This window comes from Myotis daubentonii, chromosome 14 (assembly GCF_963259705.1).
Source record: "Myotis daubentonii chromosome 14, mMyoDau2.1, whole genome shotgun sequence".
In the NCBI taxonomy this organism is placed as follows: domain Eukaryota; kingdom Metazoa; phylum Chordata; class Mammalia; order Chiroptera; family Vespertilionidae; genus Myotis; species Myotis daubentonii.
Genome location: NC_081853.1, coordinates 11,042,101 through 11,060,386, shown reverse-complemented (window position 1 = coordinate 11,060,386; position 18,286 = coordinate 11,042,101). Strand labels below are relative to the sequence as shown.

The following is an 18,286-nucleotide window of genomic DNA, read 5'->3' as shown; positions in this document are numbered from 1 at the left end:
ATTCACTAAGTAAATTCTGATGACATACTGGGCGTGTACCAGGCATGTTAGACTGTCTCACAGTGTCCGTGCCCAGTGGAGAAGTGCAGATGGTGTGTGTGTTTATGCATCGAGGACCAGTTGAAATCAGGGACCTCAGCATGATTCTCTGTGACGTCATTAGGTTGCTTTTGGTGAGGAGCAGAGGTCACACAAACAAATGCTTCATTAGGGTGGACCTCCCGAACACAGCTCATGGGAGGGGAATCGGAACAGAGTGGGTGCAGTGCCAGTGTGGCCATCTGAGTCCGAAACTAGAGCTTGGCAGATTTTTTTAAAATCTAAAAAATCTAACTCTAGACATTTATTCTAAGGAAATTATGAATATGCACATAGCTGTACAAATGTTCACTCGAACTCTAAAAATTAATAGTGAAACTTAAAAATAATCTATGTATTCCCTCCCCTGCCAACCTGGTTGCCCCCAACTGCCCTCCCCTGCTGGCCTGGTCACCCCTAACTTCCCTCCCCTGCTGGCCCAATTGCCCCTAACTGCCTTTCCCTGCTGGCCTGGTCGTCCCTAACTGCCTTCCCCTGCAGGCCTGGTCCCCCCTAACTTCCCTCCCCTGCAGGCCTGGTCCCCCCCCCCCAACTGCCCTCCCCTGCAGGCCTGGTCCCCCCCAACTGCCCTCCCCTGCAGGCCTGGGTCCCTCCCAGCTGCCCTCCCCTGCAGGCCCGGCCCCTCCCAACTGTCCTCCCCTGCAGGCCTGGTCACCCCCAACTGCCCTCCCCTGCAGGCCTGGTCACCCCTAAGTGCCCTCCCCTGCTGGCCTGATCGCCCACAACTGCCCTCCCCTGCCAGCCATCTTTGACCACATGGGGGAGGCCATCTTGTATGTTGGAGTGATGGTCAATTTGCATATTCCCTCTTTATTAGATAGGATGATTCTTTTAACTATAGTTTAGGGCAGTGGTAGGCAAACTCATTAGTCAACAGAGCCAGATATCAACAGTACAATGATTGAAATTTCTTTTGAGAGCCAAATTTTTTAAACTTAAACTATATAGGTAGGTACATTGTTATTAACTTCATTAGGGTACTCCTAAGCTGGCCTTTCCTAAAAACGTCCTCAATCTGATTGAGGTACGTTTGCTGAGGTCGACCCCTTCCAACTCTCCCATCCATACTCGTCTTGTATACTTGTTTCGTCTATCTCCTTTTGTTCATCCTCTCTATATGTCCAAACCATCTCAACATACCTTTCTCAATCCTCGACACTACATCTTCTTTCACTCCACAACGTTCCCTAAAATTAACTTAATAAACTTTACTTAAAGTTTTAAGTCAACTTCGCATTGTACGTACATGCCCGCACGTGGTATTTTGTGGAAGTGCCACACTCAAGGGGCCAAAGAGCCGCATGTGGCTCGCGAGCCGTGGTTTGCCAACCACTGGTTTAGGGGGAAACACCTCAGTTAAAGAAGCATGGTCATTTTGGAGTTAGGAGTATCTGTATTTTTTTTTTTTTTATAAATGTGGGAAAGTTAGTATTGTAGTGGAATTGGAGGGCTGAAACAGTTGTCCACTGAAATTTATGGCTAGAGTTTCATTAAGACAAATAACATGCCTTAGTCATTGTCGGTGAGAAAATTCATTGTATTTCTGGGGCATCTGTATTAGCATTGGCCAAAGAGCTACGTTAATGTTCTGGTGTGTGATTTGGGTTAATTACTGTCATAGTTTTATTAGGCTTTGACATGACTTTAGTTTTCAGCAAATAAAACTTGAGGAAATTCAAGATTAACATTAACTATCATACTGCAAATGAATTTCTAATATGGACACCTAAAACCAACAACTATAAAACTGCACTGCCAATGGGAGAGGGAAGAGTTCCAGGTACAGACTCAGCATAGAAAGCCTCATTTTGATGTTGACTTCCCTTTGGAAATGAGTGAGTTCACTTGCCTAGAGAGGCATGTAAGACCAGAAAGTTCTGGGAAGACCATCTGGAGAAGGGACTGGTGGAGTTATGTCCAGGTGGATAAGAAACTAGCTTAAGGGAGCACCTGGTAGCGACTTAATTTGGGTGGATTCAATATTTTCAGTTTTGGCAGTAGAGGGTCTACAGTTATATATATTATGACTTTTAGAGATAACATGGAACTAATCAATTCCCTAGTAGCAAGTTTTCCATCATTCGCACATCAACTTGGAACTGGGTCTCTTCTGAGCTTTATTAATTCATTCACTTAATAAACGTCCCATGAACACTACACTATCTGCGTATTATACAGCAGTGAACATGACACGTGCAATTTCTGCTTCAATGTCAGAATTTCTGGTACAATTACTTTCTGAAGTAATAGTCACAAATCTAGGGATTATTGCTACTTTTCTTATAGACATCAAGGCTGTATCACAGTAACCGATCTTTGTCATCATGTATCTAAAATAGAATTCCCAGATTTTTCCAATCAGTTGAGCCGAATTATATTCCATATATATATTTTTACCCAGGGAAAATCACATTCTCTATTGAAAAACTGAAAAGGAGGTGATATGGGCAGATTTTCTACCACCTCTATGGTTTTGTCATCATGGGCACAGAAATGGAATCTAGAGAGGGGCAGGGATGAGCCACTGGTTCATGTGGGTGATTCTGCTGAAATGTTAGGTAGACTCTAGTATCGGGGTTAGGTAGCAGATACCACACACTAGACAGAGAAGCACTGACAGCCCCACCCCAGGCAGGAACCTGAGACCAGGCTGGGGAGACTCTGTGAGGTGTCTAGGACTGAGTGGGTGTGGTCTCGCTTGGGGTGTTGATGTGATTCCCTTCCGGTCCTAGTTCTGACTTTACCTGGTCCCCTGCAGTGTCTTCAGTAACACGGCTGTGCACTGAGACAGGTACTGATGTTTCAGGTCGCATGGTTCTGGGATGTGGAAGTTTCATAAGGAAAAGATCTTTTTAATTTGATCTGTTTGTAGCATTGAATTTTGGGCAGGTGTACAACTTGCACCCGGTCTCCTTTCTAAGGCTTCATGTGTGGTTTTATGAGAATAATTTAATAATTGATATTAATATTAGAATGCTGCTGAAAAGAGAACTGTTAGCTGTCTCTAGTCTTGATTATGTTCACTAGAAACCTTGGTGTCATGCTGCTCTCAGCATTTAGTACTTAATTTCCTATACAGTATTAAACCAGGATCTCTCTTACCTATAAATGAAAGGTGTTCCAATTAATTTTGAGGAGAAGAGAAATGTGAAACAGCTAGTGGTAGAAATAGAAATTCCAGGCATTGGTTGCTTATATCTCACCTTTCACGGTGGACATGCCTGTGCTGGATTATGTCTCAATAAAAATTTTGTCAATAGAATTAGATTCGTAGGTGCATCATGGGAGTCTGCTGTTCCAACGATTTGTGTGGTAGAGCATTTATACAAGGAAGCATACTTCTTTCTGTAAAATGATGACTCACTTCCCAACTTCAGTGGAGGATTTTGTGTCCCCTTGTTTTCATAAAAAGGAGGTTCGGGGGCCACTGAAGGTGTACTGACATGCTTATACCATTAAAGGCCTGTGTACGAGATACCGCTGCAGCACACATAGTGATAAAGACTGCTTTTTAACATTGCACCAAAATGTATCTAAGTTCCAAGCGATAACCTATGTTACCTTGCAGAAATGTTTGTTTTGGCTATACGTGCCATTTTATAAAATGGATCAAGACCTCTCTAGAGATTTTTTCCATGTGTATTGAGTTTTGAGAGATATGTTACATATGAACATTTTCTTAACTGCTCTTATAACAAAGAAAGTGCGCAAAATACAATTTCTTGGGTCGGAGTCCTGACGTTCCCTCCAGAGTCTGGCAGACTAACCAGAGTCATGGTCAAAGGCAAGACACTAAGGACATTTACTCATTTGTTGACTATACACTTACTGAGCACCTGCTCGTATCAGGCATTGTACTGAGTGCTTACTGTTTCTTACTTCTCCTGTTACAGAGAAAACACCTTGAATCGGTGCCTTACAGAATTTTTGGCATCTTCGATGATAAATCAGTGGCAAGCCCCACCTTCTCACTCAAGCTCTAATGGGAAGGGTGCCATGTGGCCATTTATTGCCTCTCAGTTTCAGATCTACCTTTCTTTGCCCATTGTGATATTTGAGCCCTGTAAACACGTCTCCTTTGGCAAGCTCTGTCACGGAGGGCACTGCCAGAGTGAGGGTTCTTCTGCGTCTGTGGCACGTGGCACGGCAGGCAGCTGATCAGCAGTAGGGAGGCCCAATGGCAACGCTCACGACAGCGACAGCCGCATACGCCAGCAGCTGTCGTCACCACTAGGTAGGCTGCTACCTACATTCTCAGCATTTTATGTGTAAATCTCTCCACCGCCCAACACACCCGTCTTCCAGTGTGGCCAGGCCAGGCCAGTCCCCTGGATCATTGTCAGCCCATACCCTCTGGCAGGTTCCTTGGTCTGGATTGCATGTCCCGTAATACCCATGCCCTCCCTAAAGAGGTCTGAATGCCAACCTCGTGGGCAGGGTCCTCTTCTGAGTTCTTATTTTCATTCTTGCTCACTCCCTCTCTGTTCCTGAGGTAGTGGCCTTTGCTTTTCCTATTCCCCTTACACCCTCTTTATTCCCTGTTGTGTTAGTGGACCACCTTTTACTTGCTCACTATTCTTAACATTCAAATTGCTGATGTGATTTCTGTCTCCTGACTGGACCCTGGCTGAAAGAGAAGGGACAAGGAAAGAGCCACTTGCAAAAAGCATCACTTGCCACTGAACTGCCAACTCGTGGCCAACACCCTGTTTCCTTCGGCGTGCTCAGTGACTGATTTTATTTCAGTGCGGATTGCATCTGACATTCCAGAATCAGGTGCTGAATATTCCCCCCAGCGTTACTGCGGCGAGAGCAGAATGAGTACACACTCCTTTATGCCTCCATCATATGAAGGCATTTATCCACTCAGCAGAGATTTATTCAGCACCGTCAGCGGGCTGGGCCCTGGAGTGGGTGCTAAAAATGGAATGATGCTTCGGCCTCCTCGCAAGGGTGTCGGGGAGAGAGGACCTGGGTGTGTGCAAAGTGGGCCAGCAGTGCATAGCGTTTGCACAGCCCATTAGCATTTGTATAGCTTCCTATTTCTAGACTGTAAGTGATGTTGCAGAACACAGGTTTCTGTTCTGTGCAATCCGGCCACACCTCTAAGTGCATGGGCATTCATTTATCTTCTCAATTGTTTCCCATTTTCTGTACATACACAGTGCTTGCTGGTGGGAATTTCAGGGGCTGCAAATTGGAGGTCTTCTGTAATCAGTGAAAATAGTTTATGCACAATCTTTGGAATGTGTCTGAATATGCACACTTTGGGCTTGAGGAGGCAAAGCCTTTTACCTGATGAATTGCTGGGGGCCAGCTGTGCGATGGAGCGGAGTGCTTTGTGGAATGTCATTGGTTCGGAGAGTGTAAGGCTCCCTGTGAGGAGGTTGTAGTTTTGGAAGCTTTACACAGGCAACGTTCACGGAGTGAGAGCCTGGCCCCTTCATACAGGTATATGCAGAATAATATTGAAGGAGTTACCCTTCCAGATTGTTCTAGAGAGGCCCTCCAGTGGAATTGTGTGGCCTTGCCTTGTAGGGACATTAAATCCCACTGACAGACAATGCCCTCGCCTTTTGGAATTCTGAACCTTGCTGAAGGTGATGCTCTGAATCCTTCAGACCAGCCTTTCCCACGGTGAGGGAACCTGTCATTTTTCACCATGGTTTTCCTGAAATATTGTTCACCCTGGTTACTGTTTCCCCCTAAATATCTATTGTTCCACCGAAATAGTGTTCCCCCTACAATAATTAGGACACCTGTTGTTTGTGCATATCTGTCTATAAAGCCTTCACATGTGTGCGCGGTCGCACGTGTGTGTGTGTGTGTGTGTGTGTGTGTGTGTGAGAGAGAGAGAGAGAGAGAGAGAGAGAGAGAGAGAGAGAGAACCTGGATGGCTTTTAAAAGGGTTTTTGGTGGCTCCCGCCATCCTTAAGAATGAGAAGGATTGGATACCTGGTCTCATGGGGCCTGGGAGGGGAACAGTGCACCTGGGGTGTCACCGTTATGATGTGGGCAACGGCTTAGGTCAGCGGTCGCCAACCTTTCGGACCTCACGGACCACCAGTGGTCTGTGGACCACCGGTTGGTGACCGCTGGCTTAAGTTGTACCAGAAAGTCCATGACCTTGGGTTTGAAACCTACACTGCCACTTTCTAGCTGTGACTTTGGGCAATTTACTTGTTCTCACAAAACCTTGTTACCAGATCTGTGCTATGAGAATAATTACTTGATCTTACCGCATAGGGTTGTTGCAAGCAAAATGAAAGAGTGAACGTCAAGCACTTGGTGTAGCGTGTGGCACATTATAACTCCCCAGGGGGTACTCTGATACTAACTGTTCATATTTGGAAGAAGGTTAGATAGTGGTCAGCATTTGGGACGGTCCCCTGCGCATCTTGCCTGGGAGTGCGGAGGCAATAACAGAAATCAGTCTGAACTAGGTTTGGCCAGGGCCTGCTGCGGAATTGGAAGTGACTGTAACTGACACCAGGGAAAGCCAGAAACATTGCTGTGTCCCTACAATGTGTGTGTGTTCATGTCTGCAGTGAGGGGTCCTTGGCGACACGGAGAGAAAAACAACTCACATCGAGGTTGCTCCTCCAGTTTGGGGTCACTTGTCAACTCGTCATCCGCTGCTGTGACTCTCCCGACACCCGCTTTGAGTGTAGCTCTTCAGGTCTTCCCTGCCTTTAGTGGACCCTGTCTCCTTAAACCCTTTTCCAGTATAAAGGGCCACACGCATCTCCAGCTACAGGAGGAGCATTGATTTCAACCTGGGCCTGTCTGGGAAAACATTTTCTGCTCTCCTTGCCCAAGTCACGGGGAAGCCAGGCTCCCTAATGTCTACAGAGCTATTCAGTGTGGGCATTTTCTTCCCCCTCCAGGTCCACGTGGAGGAGAGGGGATTAGAGATTAGTGGTGCGGGACTGTGGTCTGTTCCCGGCCACGGAGAAGTCACGCTCTGGTTTGACAACCTCTGGCCTATCAGAAAGATAGCAACGCAGAGGGAACCACGGCAGCCTGTTGCCCTCACTGGCTCTGGGTTGTCTTTGCCAGATGCTTGCTGTAATACAGGCGTGTGTGGCCTAATTCATTTATTGTTTATAGATTTGATACAAATAGACCAAATTTGAAAAATATATAAATCAAAATCACAAAATATACACATCAAATTTCATGTGTATACAAGTATTATCATAACTTATATATACAGGTCTATCAGCATTTAAATACAATGGTTTTGCAAAATGTAATTAATTTTTTTCTGGTTCTAAACATAATTATATTATACAAATTCCAAGCAGCACGAGGGTCCATTAAGAAGAAGGGAAAAGTAAGATGCCTTGATCCCAACCTCTGGAGGGAACGAGTGATGTATGTTCTATCTGCTCTCATACGTTTGAATAATCTTTCATTAATTGCATCACCTCAATAGGATGAAACTACTATAAAGCGGTTTTCACCCTAATAATGTGTCCTAGTCATGTCTTGATGTTGGTAGATAGAGCTTTTCCTTATCCCTTTTAACCATTTTATAGTGTTACATTGAACAGATGATACCATAATTTATTTAACTTCTTAGCTATTAATGGGGTGTTTTGTTGTTGTTGTTGCTGCTGTTCTTTCTAATCTTTTCCGGTAATGAGTAACACCAAAGCGTTGTATTCACATGTTTGTGCCCTTTTTCCTTTACCCAAGGTTTTTCTCCACATAAATTCTTTTAAGTAAATTTCCCAGGTCAATGAGCATGCCCAGTATTAATTTTGATAGGCTGTCCCAGAAGAATACTACTCTAGCCAAGTATGCCAGTACCCGGTTGACAAGTGTCTCATCAGCACGGGGCAGCTTGATTTGGAGTCACTATTTTAACTCACGAGGTTTTGTGCTATTCTTGAGTCTCCTATCTGCAGCAGCCGAATGATTCCATGCACTTCAGCTGTTCGTTATATAAGAAAGTCAGTAGGAAACAAAAAGGAAGTGTTGAACTCTAAAGATACTGAGTTAATGTAAAAGCTCACTATTTTTTAAACAGAAAGTGAATGGCCTTTTACACTCTTGGGCAGGTAGTAGTGGATATATCCTTGCTAAAATGGCACTCAACCGAATGCTTCAGTTATACACAGCATTTTCTGAACCTATAGAGTTTCAGGCCATCATCACATATGTCTCTTCTTTTATCGTCTACCTTCTCATTATTCTGTGTCCCAGTGGCCTGACCTCCAACCAGAGAGGATTTGAATCTCCCTCTGGTTTCAGGGAGGTGGTTTACAGAGTACCTAAAGTTCACAGATAAACCTCCTGCTGGTTTATCTCCTGCACACTTGCAAATGACTGGAAGTCACAAACAAGACATTTCCTTCTTCCTCAGGACTGTGGTCCGCAAACTGCGGCTCGTGAGCCACATGTGGCTCTTTGGCCCCTTGAGTGTGGCTCTTCCTAAGCCTTAGGAGTACCCTAATTAACTTAATAACAATGTCCCTACCTATATAGTTTAAGTTTTAAAAATTTGGCTTCCTGCATTCCTGAAACGGGACACCCTTTCTGATGTGCTTTATTGGCTGCGGACTTTCCACAACTGCATCACGTTGGTGACAGTTTATATGGCAGGAAGAGAAATAATTTCTCAATAAAACAACAAATCGACGGATAAATAAATCATGGTATTTTCATATGGTGAGATTATTTACGGCAATAAAAAAAGAACAAACCACTGCTCCCTGGAACATGGGTGACTCTCAGAGATGCAGTGGTTAAGCGAAAGCAGATAAATCAAGACTGGCGTAGGGTTCCATTGTTATTTATATGGAGCTATCAGCTGGGGGCGGGGCATACGGGAGGCTTCTGGGGTACTGCCCATGTTTTCCATCTGGACTGAGGTTGCATCTGAGCAAATTCATACCGCTGTACACTTAAGATGTGTGCACTTTACTATGTTATGGTATTCTTGAATTAAAAATGAACATAATAAGTAAATAACAACTCATTTCATCCAGGGCCTCAGTGTCTATAAGAGGGCCCTTTTAATTTAAGGACCTGCATCTTAGAGTTGATGCTTAATGAAACCAACTTACATGTGAGCAGTTACCTGGCAATCTTGAGAAGGTCATACACAGGCAGAAACTTAAAATAATTTTTGAGGCCCTGGCCGGTGTGGCTCATTGGTTGGGGCGTCGTCCTGCACACCGAAGAGTTGCTGATTGGATTCCTGGTCAGGGTACATCCCCGTGACTACACAGCTATTCCGTGGAAGAGCAAGATGTGAACCTGGGTTTACCAGCCTGGTTTCAGGAGCTCTGCACTTCCCCACCACACGGGTCTTACCTGCCCAAGTGGCTGTTCAAAATGAGCTCATCACACTGAACTCCAAGAGCTCGTTTTCGAAGGAGTGACTTACTCCTGATTGCCATCGCAGGCAGCTTTCATAAGATAAGCTTCTGCCTGCCTAAGTGTTCCCTACACCTCCCACGTGGGGGCCATTTTCTTCCAACCGAGCTGCTACAGGAATTGAAAGATGCTGAGCACATGTTAGTAGACTACATGCTCTATGAAGAAATCATACTATTTTCTCAAAGGAGAGAAAGTTGGCCCAGTGAGGCAATGATGGCTGGGAACAAACTTTCTGGCTTTCCATTTTGTTCCGCTACAAGTGGCACATTCTATCAATCAGGGCCTGCTGGGAAAGATTTTGTCTTTCTTCCTTGCAATTTAATTTTATCCTCTGTTGAACTCAGGTGCATTTTAAATGCAAAGCCAAGCCGTTCAGTTAGCATTAATCTGTATCCTCCTGGAGCTGGCCCGGCATTTGTTTAGACTGCCACTTACTTGCAAGGAATTGCCCTAAGTCGTGGATTTGAAGACATTTGTCCACTTATAAGCTTTTTGTGTCCCCCACTCCCTCCCCCCAGACCTTGCTTTCCAAAGGCTCTTAAACCAGCTGCTGGGGTGGCTCTAAGGCTGTCAAGAGAAAACATTGCTCATTGCTTTGTCAGTGGATGAAGTGGAACGTTTCGGTGAGGTAACGGGTTGACTTAAGAAGGACAGTGACAGGGACCTGAAGCCCCCCTTACAGTAATAGGATCAGGCACCAGAGTGCTCACGTGAGCGTGGTGTAGGACAGAGGAAGCCCTGTGAGGTGCTGCCTGGGAGAGCGGATTGATACGTAGTAATCAATCTTCAGAGGCGATGGTGCGGCAGCGGTCATGCGGTGCTCCGGCAAGCACGGAGCAGAGAGCCCCTCCCAAAAGGCATCGGGGTGTGTAATTAGTTGGCACTCAGCTTGGCTGCTATGAATTAGAAACCACAGCTGCTCACGCCAGTGCATTTTGCTGTACACCTTGCCCAGGGACATCTTTCATTAAGAAGGTTTGATGCTGCAATTTATTGTCTTTTTATGTTTGTTTAAACACAAAAGCTACTAAAGCTCTTTGTCCCTGAATTATCGATGTCTGTTTGCATCATTTGGGGTTTGCTCATTATTTTTTGCCACGTGTTCCCGGTTGGAACTTGGATTCTGAACATATCATTTCCCTTCAAACTCTAGAAACTGTGAATTAACACAGCAGCTCAGGTTTGTGAGGGGCAAGCATTTATTCGCAAGGATTGGAATAGACTTTTAATAGCTGATCCACCAGAGTAAGGAAAGTGGTGGGGCGTGGACTCTTCGTGGGAGCCACGGCCCTCATCCCTCTGTGGGAGCTAAAGCTGCACTTTCAGCTCGGAAGGAGGAGCACTGATCTGTTCGGTATCATATCCTGGTGCCCAGTTCTTGGCACGTGGATATCTATTGCTGTGCAGCACATTTCTGCAGGCTTAGCAGCTAAACCAGCACACATTTACCATCCCACGCTTTCTGTGGGCCCTCGCCTCCTGGTTTCTCAGGAGGCTGCCGGCCAGGTGTCAGCCGGGTGGGGTCTCACCCGAAAGTCAGGTGGGGAAGGGTCCGCTTCCATGCTCCCTTGGGTTGTTGGCAGAATTCAGCTGCTCAAGGACCTCAGTTTCCCTTCAATTCCCAGATTGGCTTTTTTGGCATGGCCATTCGCTTCGCCACCGTGTGTAAGCCGAGTAGACAGTGAAATGGAGATTACACTCTCCTGTAACCTAATCACCGAAGTGATTTCCCTCTGCCTTTGCCCCGTCCTACTGGCTAAAAGCTAGCTACTCGATCAGCCCACCCTTCAGGGGTGGAGCTTACATGGGGCTTGAATACCTGGAGCAAGGGATCCTGGGAGTCTTCTTTAGTCAGCCCACCACAGCATGCGGTGGGCCCCCTGTGAATATCAGTTGTGAGTGGATGTTAAGAGCTAGGTTCATGTGATTTGAACTAAGGACACCATACCATTTTCTCCCTGTCACCTCTTTATACAACTATCTGAAAAAGCAAGGTTGTTTTAATATTTTATATACTAGAGGCCTGGTGCCTGAAATTTATGCACAGGTAGGGTCTGTAGGCCTGGCTGGTGATCAGGGCCGATCGGGGCCTTCCTTCCCCCAGCTGCCAGCTGCTGGCCAGGGCCTTCTTTCATTCTGTGTGGCCTCCTGGTTGTCAGCACACATCATAGTGGGTCCTGGTCAGTCAAACTCCCGAGGGGACAATTTGCGTGTTAGCCTTTTATTATATAGGACTAGGGGCCCAGTGCACGAATTTGTACACCTTGAAAAGAACTGTGGGCCGTGGGGCTGTGGTAGGCATATGGGTGGGCCTCAACCCATCCTCCACGCTCCTGCCCAGCCTCTCCTGCCACAGCCCCCGGTCCCCACTCCCCCGCACTGATGGCGCCAGCCCTGCTTGCACCCACTGAAGGCGCAGAGTGATTGGGGCCAGTGCCAGCAGTGGGTGCGAGGCAGGGCCAGCACCATCAGTGAGTACAAGCAGCAGCTGCTGCCCCTATCGCCCCTCAGGAGCAGGGGGAGGTAGAGAAGTCCTCAGGGGCGATCAGGGCCAGCAGTGGGTGTGAGAGGCAGCTGCTGACCCCGATCTCCCCTCAAGAGCAGGAGGAGTTGGAGAATCCCTGAGGGGCAACTGGGTCTGGCAGCCACTGCTCACACCAGCTGATAGCACCAAGCGATCGAGGCTGGTGCTGGGTGGTAGCAGTGGGTGCAAGGGGCGGCTCTGGCGCTGGCAGTGGGTGCGAGTGGGGCCAGCGCCGGCAGCAGGTGCAGGCGGCATGCTGGAGCAAAGAATTTTCAGTAACCACCAGAGGCTTGCCCTGATGGCAGTGACCTGCATTCCGCCTTGTTCTGGCGCCCCGGCTCACCTGCTCCACCATCCCGCCGCGGCCGACGCCTGCCATGTTCTGCGCACACCCCCTGGTGATCAGTGCATGTCATAGCGATCGGTTGTTCCTGTTGTTCCCCAGTTCAGTCTATTTACATATTAGCCTTTTATTATATAGGATGATACCTACATGATATTCACATAGTCCTCCCCACCCCTCATAATGCCATCTGGATGCTTGGTTACTGAACTTCAGTTGTATCCTACGTGATGACCCTACCTGTTGCTAAGAGAAAAATTTTTTCAAGAGAAGAATCAATCCAGCGACCCCTTTGATCCTGTATGCCCGGTCTCTTGATATTTTTCTTGCTGCATACATGGCGGAGATTTAAAACAGCCTTCACACAGTGCTTTTTTGATTCTCAGTCTTTTGTAAACGGAGTGCCCTGAGCAGCTTTTTGCTTGGGTGGAATGAAAAGGCAAGGGTGAGAGTTCACGTCTAATGTGTTTTGGTTGAAGTCACTTGCGATGTGTGGCCAAGCAGCTCTGCTTTCCCCCCCAAACCTTTGATACTGTTGGGCTTTTCAGTGCATGGCCGGCTTATTAAGGAGAGAGAGACAGCGCTGTCCACATGGCCGCACCGATCGAGAGAAACTCAGGCGAGTCGCCGAACCTGAAATAAGCTTCTCTTGCCCCAGGCTCCCCCGGATGGCGTGCTTTTTTATATGATTATTCAAAGGTCATGACAATATCTGTGTGAAGTGGTTTGCACTGTAGCTTAAGACTCTAGGTTGTCGTGTGCTAAGTTAGAATTTCCTTTTTGCTTCTTCACTTTGAGTGGCCTGGCAGGGGTGGGCAGGTGGGCTCTGAGACGCTCTTGAACTGCTGTGACAGGCTTCCCACTACCTGCCTGGCCCTCAGCACAATGCCTTCGAAAGACGAAGGAGGACGAAGATCACCAGATGGGCCCCTGTGAAAGTTGCATTTGCCAGGCCCCAGCCTGCCCACCCCGCTTCCTGCTTTGGCTTTGAAATTGAGGGCTGGGACAAAGCCAGGGAAATAGCATTGTGCACCCAGCCCGGGACAGTTGGACCCTGGTGACCATGAGAATGAACATGGGAATGGCCTGTATTGACAGTAGGCGAGCCTGGTGCTGGCAGGTGGGCCTCGCTGTCACCCTGCGGCTTGTCTTTTTGTGTGTGTTTTTTTTCAGCACCAGGCTTTTACCAGCTGAGTCTGAGAATTAAATAATAAATACTCTGGTGGGCTGGAGATGTGGGGGCAGAGGGATAGAGAATGGTCGGTTTAGGTAGACCAGGAGCTTTAAATTCATTTCCTCTGTGGCCTTCTCTGACCACGAACCTCGATTCTCTGGAGATGAGTAACTTGTGCATTGACTAGTTTCCACTGATACTATGAGATCATTGTGAGTAAGCGTGTCCGGGCTCAAGCTCCATTGGAAGGGGGGGAGGATACATGCTATTAGCAGTTATAATCGTGTTGCCTTTTCATATTAATCGTGCCCCGTGGCCGAGGAATTTGGAGTTTTCTTGTCTGTGGGTGGAAACCAGCCCCAGAGAGTGTGTGTCAAGTGCCTGGGATGGATGAGGATCGCTGTATCCCGTCCTCTGACAGGCTCTCCATCTCCTGTGAGCTGCCTCTGGCTTGTTTTGCATATATCTGTGGGCCAGGCTGAAAGTGCGTGCTGGAAATTGATGAGTGGAAGTTAGACCAAGCCTCCTGGCCAGGAGTCCACACTTGGTTGCTTGCCATTAGCTGATGGGGAGACCTCCCTCCTTCATTTCCTGAGATGACCCAGCTTCCCGGGCCACGCCCCACGCCAGGAGCACCTCACTCTCCTCTGAGTTTATTCCGGACGGTGCGGGATGCTTAGTGCCCTACCCCCTCTGATGCCGCTTTATGTCATCTCACTGCAGCAGTGACAGGAGAGAAGAGAAAATGTTGTCGTGTGTCAAAAAGGACAAAAAGAAACTTAGGCTTCAGAAATAGTGAGACAAGCAGGAAAATCATATTTGTGAGTATTTAGAAAAAAGGAAATTCAGGAAAAGAACAGTCCTGTCAGGATAGGTCAGTGATTGGTGGTTTGATGCTATTATTGCCTCCTTGTACATAGGCACCTTTCCTAAATGATTGACAAGTGTTTAATTTATGAACAAAGGCATCTGTGCTCTGTCTCAAGGAAGGCCTGCCTGACTGAAATGCAGTGGTGTGAACATAGCCACGTTGTAAATGGTTTGTGCCAGGAAGTTCTTGACAGCAACTTGAACCCAAGTCCGGTGAATGGTAGCCAAGGTTAAAGTGAGAAGGAGAGGATGCAGCATCCTGGCCACGTGGCTCTCTGGGGAGGAGCAGGGGCAGGAGAGGAGAATCAGATCTGAAATCCGATCTGAGGAGAAGTACTGGCCCTTGTCCTGATCAGACCCTGAGCTTCTGAAAGCACAGTGACCTGCTAACCATCAGCGAGGACAGATCGTGGAAGGCCGTGCGGAGCCTTGGGTCCTGCTGTTTTCCCTTTCCTCTGCAGCCATGGCTAATGGTGCAGCCATCACCCGCAGCAGGCATAAATCCTTCCTCCCGCAAGAGGATCTTGGCTGGATGTGACGTTTATAGGACTATAGGAGCAGCTGGCGATGTCGGATTCAAGGCAAGTAGGTTGTCTTGGACGTCCTGTTTAGCAGATGGCCAGGACTTGATAGATTGAAGATTATTAGGATCCCAGTCAAGGGCCAAATGGCACAGTGGGCAGGAAAAGTAAATGGCAGTGCATATCTGAGCCCAGGCACGTGCAGTCTGAGAGGGCTCTTGGCCTCCCTTTCATTTTGCTTCAAGAATGAATAAAACACAGGCCCGCCTAGAGCCTGGGTTATAGACACATCTTCAGAGATTATTGATTACTTGGTTATTAATGTGATAGTTGGTTGAACGCTTCTGGTGAGCTGTTACTTGTTAAGAAAATTTTATGAAGTTTGGATTTCATCAGCATTTATATACATTTGACCTTTTACCAAACCTCCGTGTCATGGTTTCCTGTATGGCTGATGTCTGTATGGATTTTGGTTCTAGCTAAACCAGTGGTTCTCAACCTTCCGGCCCTTTAAATACAGTTCCTCATGTTGTGACCCCAACCATAAAACTATTTTCGTTGCTACTTCATAACTGTCATGTTGCTACTGTTATGAATCGTAATGTAAATATCTGATATGCAGGATGGTCTTAGGCGACCCCTGTGAAAGGGTCGTTCGACCGCCAAAGGGGTCGCGACCCACAGGTTGAGAACCGCTGTCTAAACACACTTCAAAGCTTTAACTCAAGCGCTAGGTTGCATTTGTGTGCCGTCCTTTTCGAAGATGACAAGTGTCATGGAAGCTGCGCCCAAATGGAAGTTTTGCAGCGAGAGCACCCGACTGCCGGGAAAGGGGTGTCCATTTCTCCTCGTCCACCCGAAGCTCATTTGTGCAATCGCTGCCTCCTCGGCATCGCTGCATAACTCCTTTGATCTTAAAGTGGGAGGAAGCAAATGTCAAGAGCCAGGAGCACTCCTCATGTGGCTTGAAAAGGAGTAGCATAATAGGAAATTGAGCGGATGTCAAATAAAACATAACTTTGGATTTTTTTTCTTAATTTGAACTCAAGTAGGTGCTACTTCTAGAGCTAAGTGCACTGAGAAGTCCAGGGATACAGTTGCTGTTGTTTGACAATGATTCAGATTTGAGTGTTTGGGTCAAGTTGTTTCGCAGTCATATCTACCCCTATTGAATGTGGCATCTGTACTCAGCTTTATACCCTGAGCTTTACACATTTACTCTCAGTTAGGGTCATGCCTTACTGGAACAAATCTACTTCTGAGCATGCTATGTGGATCCTCGCCCTGAGCTTTGCAACCAAGACATCAACTAGAGAATGAGCTTAGCATTATTACTAAGTTACCTTGACTGGCCAATAATCTCCATTTTCTTCTCCCTTTCTCCTCGCCCATTTTCTCAACCCCAGCCACATAAATTAGCAATGGAGGCAGTGGAGGTGAATGGGCATTGCAGGAGGCATTCCATTTATGGGCTTGCTTTGAATCTGGGGTCAGGCCCTTGAGCTTGAATGAGACCAGGCCTGAGTAATCAGACACAGGGACACTGTAGTCAGAAGTGACCAGAAATTGAACTTGGGTTTGATGGTCTGCTTATTTCCCTCTTGCATGGGCTACAGATGTGATTGGTGGGTGCAGTCAGGGAGGATTAGGAACACAATTTTTGAGCTTTCACATTATCATATAAAACTAAGTGCACTTAAGGGTCCCCATAAATACAAAATATTCCCCTGTCTGCAGTGTTCCCATTGGAGAGGGGGCTGACTCAGTTTTAGAGAAGCACATGAGTTGATCAGGTTGACAGCAGATGCTGTATCTTGTGACATTGAATTCCACTGAGAAACCTTGAAGACAAACCAGAAGCAAAGGGTATTGGTTACGAAAATTATTGCTATCTTAGCCTGTCCCCTATCCTCTAACTCTACACACTCATAGAAGCTCTAACAGCTAAGTTTTGCTCTGTAACAAATGATCCCAAATAATTAAAACAATAATGATGTAATTACTCTATGATTCCCATTTAGGTCAGCTTGACTGGTCTCTGCAAACTGAAGTTCTTCTGAGGCTGGGTGGTCTCGGGTGGACTGGTGGGTCTAGAACAACCTTGGCTGCTAGAACAACCTGTGTCTGCTCCATGTGGTTTCTCATCCTCCAGTGGGCTAGCCTGGGATTGTTCACCTGGCAGTCTCAGGATTTCAAAGAGTAACAAGAGAGTATAAACCCCTTTACTTAAGTCCTATAGAAACCTCTTCCTATATCATGTTTGCTAGCATCACATTGGCCAAAACAAGTCACGTGATCAAGCCCAGTTTCAGAGAGAGATTTACTATATAGGACCAAATCCCACATTATTTTATGAGTCTATAAACATAATACCATATATAATGGCACCCAAAGATCCAGACAGTAATAGATAATCACTGTTAAATTATACAGCATCTAACCCGGTTACTCCACCCCAACTTCCACACTGTTATCTTGAACAGTTGGGTGTGGGGGACCCATTCTCAGCATTATGGGATGTTTAGCAGCAGCCCTGCCTCTACCCACTTGATGCTAGTAGCCCCTCCTCCTCCACCGCTGCTTGTGACAACCGACAATGTCTGTGGACATGGCCAAATGTCCCCGGTAGGGACGGGGAGTGGGAGATAGGAAAGATTGCCTCCAGTTGGGAACAACTGCTCTAACCTGGAGACGCTGAAGCAGAAGAAAAAAAAGAAACTTGTGAAGTACAGGTTATTATCAAAGAGCAAACTGGGAGCAGCAGCCCAGCAGGGAGACTGTAAGTGGGAAGGAGAGTAGACATTTTTCAGTTACCTTAAAATTTAACCCAAGATGGCCCCGGATTCCTCTAGATAACTAGGAAACATCAAGTTGGGGTCTTGCTGCACATTGAAAGATTCATCAATATCTCAACTTCATTATGTTACAAGTGGATTAAAAGCAAATACCTTCCTTGAAAAAAAAAATTCAGGAGCTGTGCTGGCCACAGATAATAGATTTTGGAAAAACTCTTTATTTGGGAGAAGTTAAACATACACAGAAGTAGAGAAAATTGTATCGTGATCCATCCAGTACTCATCACCCAAGGTCATAAATGATGGCTGACTGGCCAGTCTTGTTATATCTGTACTCTGCTCACTTCCCCTACTATTCTGTCCTGCATTATTTTGAAGCAAATTCCAGTCATTTCATTTCACTGGTAAATATTCAATGTGTCTTTAAAAAAGTACCTAGAAACCAAAATTATAATATGCTGGTGGAATTTTAAACTTCTAGAAAGGACAAGAATGAGAATTTATGCTGACTAATATCAGAAAGTTAAGGGAAAGAGTGGGTGATGGTCAAGATCAAAGAGGCTTGACTTA

General features: G+C 46.5%; 1 protein-coding gene across 3 annotated transcripts in view; it reads left to right on the top strand.

Annotated features, from left to right (window-relative positions):
- PTPRG (protein tyrosine phosphatase receptor type G) overlaps positions 1-18,286 on the top strand; it is a 656,388-nt gene that overhangs the window by 495,171 nt on the left and 142,931 nt on the right. The window lies entirely within an intron of this gene.